Source organism: Mastomys coucha, unplaced genomic scaffold, assembly GCF_008632895.1.
Source record: "Mastomys coucha isolate ucsf_1 unplaced genomic scaffold, UCSF_Mcou_1 pScaffold22, whole genome shotgun sequence".
Classification (NCBI taxonomy): domain Eukaryota; kingdom Metazoa; phylum Chordata; class Mammalia; order Rodentia; family Muridae; genus Mastomys; species Mastomys coucha.
The window spans coordinates 224456583-224464628 of NW_022196905.1; the positions used below are offsets into that span (position 1 = coordinate 224456583).

The 8046-nt window shown below is 40.7% G+C and overlaps 1 non-coding gene across 1 annotated transcript; it reads right to left on the reverse strand.

Annotated features, from left to right (window-relative positions):
- Positions 1-6915: 6915 nt before the first annotated feature.
- Positions 6916-7022, reverse strand: LOC116071575. The gene has a single exon (XR_004110986.1). It is a non-coding gene; the product is annotated as a U6 spliceosomal RNA (small nuclear RNA).
- Positions 7023-8046: the final 1024 nt, after the last annotated feature.

The window sequence follows — 8046 nt, forward strand, 5'->3', positions numbered from 1 at the left end:
AGACAGATTTCTGAGTTCGAGGCCAGCCTGGGCTATAGAGTGAGTTCCGGGACTGCCAGGGCGATACAGAAAAACCCTGTTTCAAAAACCAAAAAAAAAAAAAAAAAAAAAAAAAGGAAAGTTTATTTTGACTCCTGGAATTAAATGCTTCAGTCCTACTGGCTTCTCCACTTTGGGCGTGTGCTGCAGCAGAACATTATGGTGACAGCACATTGTGGCATGAATGTGCCCAGTGGCCGGAAAGTAAGAAAAGAAGGGAAGGGTACCAGGGTACCAATGTCTTTTCAAGATCGCACTCCATCGATGCAACTCCCCTCCCCTGGCCCTCCCAAAGGTCCTCACCTCCGAATAGTTCTGAAGACTGGGGGCCAATTCTTGAACACATTAGCTTTAGAGATGCTTAGTGTTATTGAAAATTTAACAAGATTCACATTTAAATTCTCTCCTTAGGTTAAGATGCTTATTCTACTGGGCCAGAGATAGAGGAGGAGTGGTAGAGGTGATGCATGAGGGGCAGTGAGCAGATGCCTCAAGGCCTAATTCCTAAATTTGCATCACTTTTAGCCAGATCTCTGCATTTTCGCTTAGCTCTGTGGCCTAATGGAGGAGTGCCAAGGCAGCCCAATAGGAGAACCCAACTGACAAGAAGTCATGATCTCAGACTTCTGAGCAGTGTGAGCTGACCCTACTTACTCCCATTACCCTCCTTTGTCTCCCTCTTGGCTGTTCTATTCCTTTCCCTAATTAAGGCTTATCACACCAGGAGAACATTGTACATTACAGAGATCCCAATAAGATGCTTGGTTTAGCTTCTATAATACAGGCTCTGTGATCAAAGAGACAAGAGCAAGCACCAGAATTTAAAGATTGTTTTTATGTGTCTAATTTACTTGCATGTATGTGCACCAGACATGTGGGAGAGCACCAGAATTTTTTTGCATTTGAATTTTAGGTGTTCCTTGCTTCAGGGCTCAATTTTAGTGACTTTGCTATCATTACTTTCTTCTCATGTGGCCACATTTGCAAGGGAGAGGGATGTTCCAGTGCCTGAGATCATTTCAGATGCAGCTCTTGTTTAGCCAGCAGTGAAGATCTGAGTGACCTCTTGGATGTCTTGCCTGGGAGGCAATAGGAAGGAGTGGGTTCTGGGCTAGACCAGTAGTTCTTGATGCTCCATGCAAACACAGGTAGATCAGTAGTTCTTCATGAGCACACATTTAGATCACTTGGCAATTAAAAAAAAAGGTCACAGTGTGGCTGCATTTTATACATATTCAAAATCTCTGGGAGCAAGGTCCAGGCACTGATAGTTTCCTGATAGTTTCTAACGTTACCCAGGTGACTTTGAGGTACAAGACAAATTTGTAACAATTAATCCAGTACTTTTTTATTTTGAATATGTTAACAAATAATCTGGGGACAGGATCTTTATGTAGAGTGGGATGAAGAGGCAACAGAGATGATGTCCTGGCTAGTTTTATGTCAACTAGACACAAGCTACAGTCATCAGAAAAGAGGAAACCTCAACTGAGAAAATGCCTCTATAAGATCTTGCTGTGAAGCATTTCTTAAGTAGTGATTGATGGGGGAGGGCCAGCCCATTGTGGATGGCACCACTCCTGGGGTGGGGGGCCTGTTTTCTATAAGAAAGCAAGCCAGTGTGCAGCACTCCTCCATAGCTTCTGCCTTGGCTCCTGTCTCTAGGTCCTGTCCTCTTTGCATTCCTGCCCTGACTTCTTTCAATAATGGACTATGATGTGGAAGTGTAAGCTAAATAAACCCTTTCCTCCCCAAGTTGCTTTTGGTCATAGTGTTTTATCAAAGCAATAATAACTCTAGCTAGCACAGGTGGTGTTTTAGTTAGGGTTTCTATGGCTGTGAGGAGACACCATGACTACATTAACTCTTATAATGAAAGCATTTAACTGGGACTGCTTTACAGCTTCAGAGGTTTAGTCTGTTGTCATCATGATGGGAAGCATGGTGGCAGGCAGACAGACAAGGTGCTGGAGAAGGAGCTGAGAGTTTAACATCTGGGGAGGCAACAGGAAGAGAGAGATCCTGGGCCTGGTTTGAGCACTTAAAACCTCAAAGCCCCTCTGGCCCCCCAGGGACACACTTCCTCCAACAAGGCCATACCTACTCCAACAAGGACACACCTCTTTGAATGCCACTCCCTATGAGCCTATATTCCCCACCACCATCCTGTTTTTTAGATAGGGTTTCATTTCAGGCTGGCCTCAAATTAGTTATGCAGCCAAGGATGGGCTTGAAGTCCTGATCCCTCTGCCTCAGCACACTGAGCACTAGGGTTACAGGGATGCCCCACTAGGCTATCCAGATCCTTCAATATTTTAAAACATGATTTGAGTCAGTAATTCAAGAGTGCTTTAAAATTTTATATTTGGTTTCCTTTGGGTAAATCATAAACGATTCAACAATCACGGCTCTGTGTTTTCACATAGACTAGGGTGGAGAGTGACTGCACCTGTGCTAGATGTAAAGCACTCACGAGGGAGATTTGCTCTGAAGTGCCTTCTCCTTTCTTGTTTAGGAATAAGATACAGGGCTTTCTGATTTTCTGTGTACTCTGGCATGTCTACATGCAACATACATCTTACCACAGACAGAGGCACACACTTAAAACTTAGACATATGTTTTACTAAGGATTCTAATGGTTATACAACAAGCTTACTGGAGCTATTTGAAGGAAAAAATAAATGAGATAGAGTTAACATAAATGTATAGGAGTGACTCATGGACCCATGACAACTCAGGGATGCATGTTGGCAAGAGTGGACATTGCTTTGTCTTCATCTCAGCTGCTCTGAGCACAGTATCCCTTTTTCCCTCTGTTCTTCAGAGTATGTGGTCAGAAGCAATACCTGGGTTTCCATACTGTGGTGGTTTGAATAAGAATGCCCTCCTCCCCCAAAGGTTCTTATATTTAAATGCTTAGGAGGTGGCACTACTTGAAAGGATTAGGAGGTGTGGTCTTGTTGGAGGAAGTGTATCCTGGGGGTGGTTTTTTTTTTTTTTTTTTTTTTTTTTTTTTGAGGTTTTGCAAGCCAGGTACAGTGGTTCTCTTCTTCCTATTGCCTGTGGATCTGGAGGTAGAACTCTCAGCTCTTTCTTCAGCACCATGTCTGTTTGCTTACCAGCATGCTCACTACCATGCTGATATTGGACTAAGCTTCTGAAACTGTAAGCGAGCTCCAGTTAAATATTTTCCTTTGTAAGAGTTGCCATGGTCATGGTGTCTCTTCACAGCAACAGAACACTGGCTAAGACACTTGCCAAGAATCTTGCCATAAAGTCCCAAACCATGGTCTCAAGGACAAGATCACACTAGGTAGTCTGGTAGAAAGGCTAATGATTTTCAGAGGGTTCTATAGTTACCATGTAATGTCAAAAGGATGCTAAGGATAACCTAAAACCCTTTGTCTGTTCTAAGAAGCATGGTAGTTAAACCCAAGCCTACCCTAGAGGTAGGAAGGAAGAGACAAGCTCCTTGAACTATTTGACTCATCTTCCAAAAATGCATATGGGCTGGAGAGATGACTTAGCAGCTCAGAGCAGTAGTTGTTCCTACAAAGAACCTGGGTTCAGTTCCTGGCATCTACACGGAGGCTCACGACTATCTATAACAACCATCTGTAACCCTTCCACATATGTGGTACATAAACATGCATGCAGGAAAAGATAATTACATACATTAAATAAATATAAAAATAAATATAATAAGAAAGTAGTTACAGACTCAATCATATCTTGGTAGTAATAATACTTCAAGTTAGAGCAAGGGTAGCAGTGACTAGATGCACTGATTGCTTCCCTCTTCAAAATTCAAAGCAATTTGTGGGAATTACATAAAGACAAGCCTAACAGGAAACTTCCGTATTATGAGTGAAGATGTATGGGTAGCATTAGTAAATAGCTCATAGGAACTGTCTCTGGATTTGGGGTCAGGTGACACCAAAACAGAGGTGTTCCCTGTGTGTTTCAGAGGGTAAGGAAATAGGGTAAATGAGACACAGGGAGAGAAGAACTAAGTGTTAATAAAGCTAGGTTACTGAGGAGGAGCATGCAGAAGTGCACATTTACTCTCCGTAATGGGATCTTGGATTACCTATAAAAGCATTTAGCTCTGATAGTTTTAAAGAGAAGAGATAAAATGTTTAATATGTGGTACTCTAGAGTATGCTTTTTTTGTTATTGATTGAAATTATAATCCTAATGCAACAGCTATACTGTCCAAGAGATCACCTTCTACAGCTTCCTATCAAAGGACACAATTGAGAAAAGTGGTGCAGATGTTACATATCCAAATGATGAGGTGAGAGCACATCTGAGGATAAGAGGAGCTGAAGTGCCATCCACAGACTGTGCGAAAGCTCCCACCTGGTCCCAGGACTCATCTGTCTGACTTTGACCAAGATGTTTCATACCACACAGGCCCAAATGCTGAGTCTACCTTGTGTAATTAAAAATATCCTCTAGGACTTTTTCTTGAGATATGAGAAAGTGCAATTGTACTGAAATTACAATGAGTCCTTGAGACGAGTGGTGCCAAAATGTGGCATCAAGAGAGGGAATATCATCTGTAGGGAGGGAATAACCTACTTGTTCTAAGGTAAAATCTTCTGGCTAAACTCTTCAAGATTTCTTATGTTTTTCTGCACATTTTTTTTTCTGACTGCTTCAGGCAGATGCATGTGAGACCCTCCAGTTTCTTCTTTCACACTGGGAATCTCTCTTGGAAGAGAACAGTTCCACCTTTCCCCAGGTATTAAGTAAAAAGCAAGACAGGAAATACCCGTCTGTGACCAAGCCTGCTCAGTCAGTCAACAGGTTCTCCAGCACAAGAGTGAGGATTAAAAAAAAAGACAGACAACATTGTAGCATGACCCCAGTCAGTTCGGAGACTGAAGGCAAATTTTATTTTTCCAATCTGCTTTTAAATCATTTTAATTACATGCAGTTATTAAGGGCGAGCTGTACAATAAGGAACTAGCAAGGCAGTAAACAGAGTCCCGTGATTACTCCTATGACAGTTGTTTAAAAGGGCTTGTCATACCAACCAAGATACTTGAGCCCACTTCCTTATCCAAGCCCAAAATCTTGCCTGAAGCCTACTTCTTTTGTGCCATCCTAAGATTAAAATTCCTGCCTTAACCTACTTCCTTATTGTAGCCCAAAGTTAGATTCTTGCTGAAACTTACTTCCTTGCCATGGCCAATGTCAGATTCCTGCCAGAAAACCATTTTCTTGTTCTAGGCCAATGTCAGCACCCCAAAAGACTCTCCACACTTCTGCAGAGATCAAGTGACAGTAAAGACAACTGAATCACTCTGAATTTTAATTATTGACCTTTTACATTGTTTACTTTCCTCGTTTATTTTAAACAAATTCTCTCATACAATATTGGTTACAGTTTCCCTTCTCTCTACTCCTCTCAACCCTTCCCTACTTCCCCTCTCCTCTGGATTCACTCCTTTCCTGTCTCTCATTGGAAAAGAACAGGCTTTTGGTAGATAACAATGAAAAATGACAAAAAAAAAATCATAAAAGAAAATAAAAACTATCACACCAAGGCTGGACAAAGCAACCCGGCAGTAGGAAAAGAACCCCAAGAACAGGCACAGGAATCAGAGACCCACTTATTCACATACTGAGGAGTCCTGCAAGAATACCAAGCTGAAAGCTATAATACATACTCAGAGGACTTGGATCTTAGTCACTCAAACAGTGTCAGCTATGGGGTTCACTTTGCAGGGTGGACCTTAAGTCAAATCAGACATTGATTGGCTACTTCCATCAATTTTTGTGCCTAGGATAACTTGCAGGCAGGACTTACTATAGTTCAAAGGTTTTGTGACTCGGTCGGTGTTTATGTTTCTCTTTTGGCAGCCTGTGTAGTACCTTCCTTCACAAAAGATGGTAGAGTGTAGGGGTGAGGGCTCTATGTAAGCACCAGCTTGACTTCTCCATATTCAATGAGTTATGTGTAACATATAAAGGCAGATCAACTAGAATTATACCTGATTTCTTATCAGAGAATCTAAAAGCCAGAATGTCATGGGCAGTTGTGCTGCAAACTATAAAAGACCACAGGTGCCAGCACAGACTATTATATCCAGTAAAACTTTCAATCATCATAGATGAATAAAATAAAGCATTCCATAATAAAGCTAAATTTAAACAATAGCTGTAGACAAATCCAACCCTACAGTGGGTGGTATCCTCAACAATGGGGCCCCAGAGTCCAGCTTGTGGAGAGCAACCCATTGTCTCAGCAACAGACTGAGTTATTTGGGGATTTCCATGGGATGCCCCTTGACCAACAACTCAATTGAGTACCCAGACCTCGTACTGGAAGACTCACTTGGTGATAAGAGAGGGCCAGGAGTGACTCAGTCACCCCCCCTTATTGGGAGACCTCATTAGGATCATCTTCATATATTTTAGGGAATTTGTACTGCTCTAGGTTTCTATACCATTCCCCAGATGTCCCTCAATTTTATCTGTCTCTCCTCACATTTCTTCCCTCAATTGTATCTCCCCTTCCTCTCCCCTTCTTATCTTCTCATTCACATCTCATCCTACCCTCCAGTCTACCCCTAAAATCTACTCTATTTCCTTCTTTCAGGGAAATCCATGTGTTCCCTAAGTCCATTCCTCTATATATAACCCCTCTGGGTGTTCAGATTAGAGGTTGGCTATCATTTATTTAATGTCTAATGCCACATATAAGTAAACATATGCCATATTTATCTTTAGAGGTCTGGATTACCTCAGAGTGATTTTGTTCTAGTTCCATTTGCCTATAAATTTCACAATGCCATTTTTTAAAGCAGTTGAGCAATACTCCATTGTGTAAGTGTATCACATTTTCTTTTCTTTTCTTTTTTTTAAAAAATTTGGAATGCTTCACAAATTTGCGTGTCATCTTTGCACAGGGGCCATGCTAATCTTCTCTGTATCGTTCCAATTTTAGTATATGTGCTGCCGAAGCGAGCAAGTATCACATTTTCTTTGTCCATTCCTTTTGTTTCACTGGCTCTTTGTATTATTTGTTTCTATTTTATTGATTTTAGCCCTGAGTTTGGTTATTTTTTGACATTTACTTCTCTTGGATGTGATTACATTTTTGTGTTCCAGAGCTTTTAGGTATGCTGTTGTTGCTAGTATGAGATTTTTCCAGTTTTTTAATGTAGACACTTAGTGCTATGAGCTTGCCTCTTAGATAGGCTTTCATTGTGTCCCATAAGTGTGGGCGTGTTGTGTATTCATTTTCATTGATGTATATAAAGTCTTTATTGTTTTTTATTAACTTTTCTTTATTTTTGTTGTGACATATTTTTCATTCAGTAGAACATTGTTCAGTGTCTAAGAGTTTCTAAGCTTTTTGCTGTTTCTGTTGTTGTTAATAATCTAGCTTTAATCTGTGGTGGCCTGATAGGATGCAGGGAGTTATTTCAATTTTCTTATATCTGCTGAGATTTGCTTTGTGTCTGAGTATGTGGTAAAGTTTGGAGAAAGTTTCATGAGGTGCAGAGTAAAAGGATATTCTTTTGTGTTTGGGTAAAATGTTCTGTAAATATCTGTTAGATCAAGTTGGTTTATAACATCTGTTAGATCTAGCATTTCTCTGTTGAGTTTTTGTCTAGGTGACTTGTCCAGTGGCGAGAGTGGGCTATTGAAGTCTCCTATTATCAGTATGTGAGGGTCAATATGTGATTCAAGCTGTAATAGTGGGTTGTTTTTGTTGATGTTGTTTTTATACAAATTTGGGTGCCCTGTGTTTGGGGCATAGATGTGCATAATTAAAATGTCATCTTAAGTGGCTTTTTCTTTGATGAGTATGTAGTGTCCTTCCCTATCTCTTTTGATTAGTTTTGGTTTAAGGTATATTTTATTAGATATTAAAATAGCTACATGAGCTTGCTTCTTATGTCTATTTGCTTGAAATACTTTTTTCCAACCCTTTATCCTGAGGCAATGTCTGTCTTTGATGTTGAAGCGTATTTCTTGGATGCAACAGA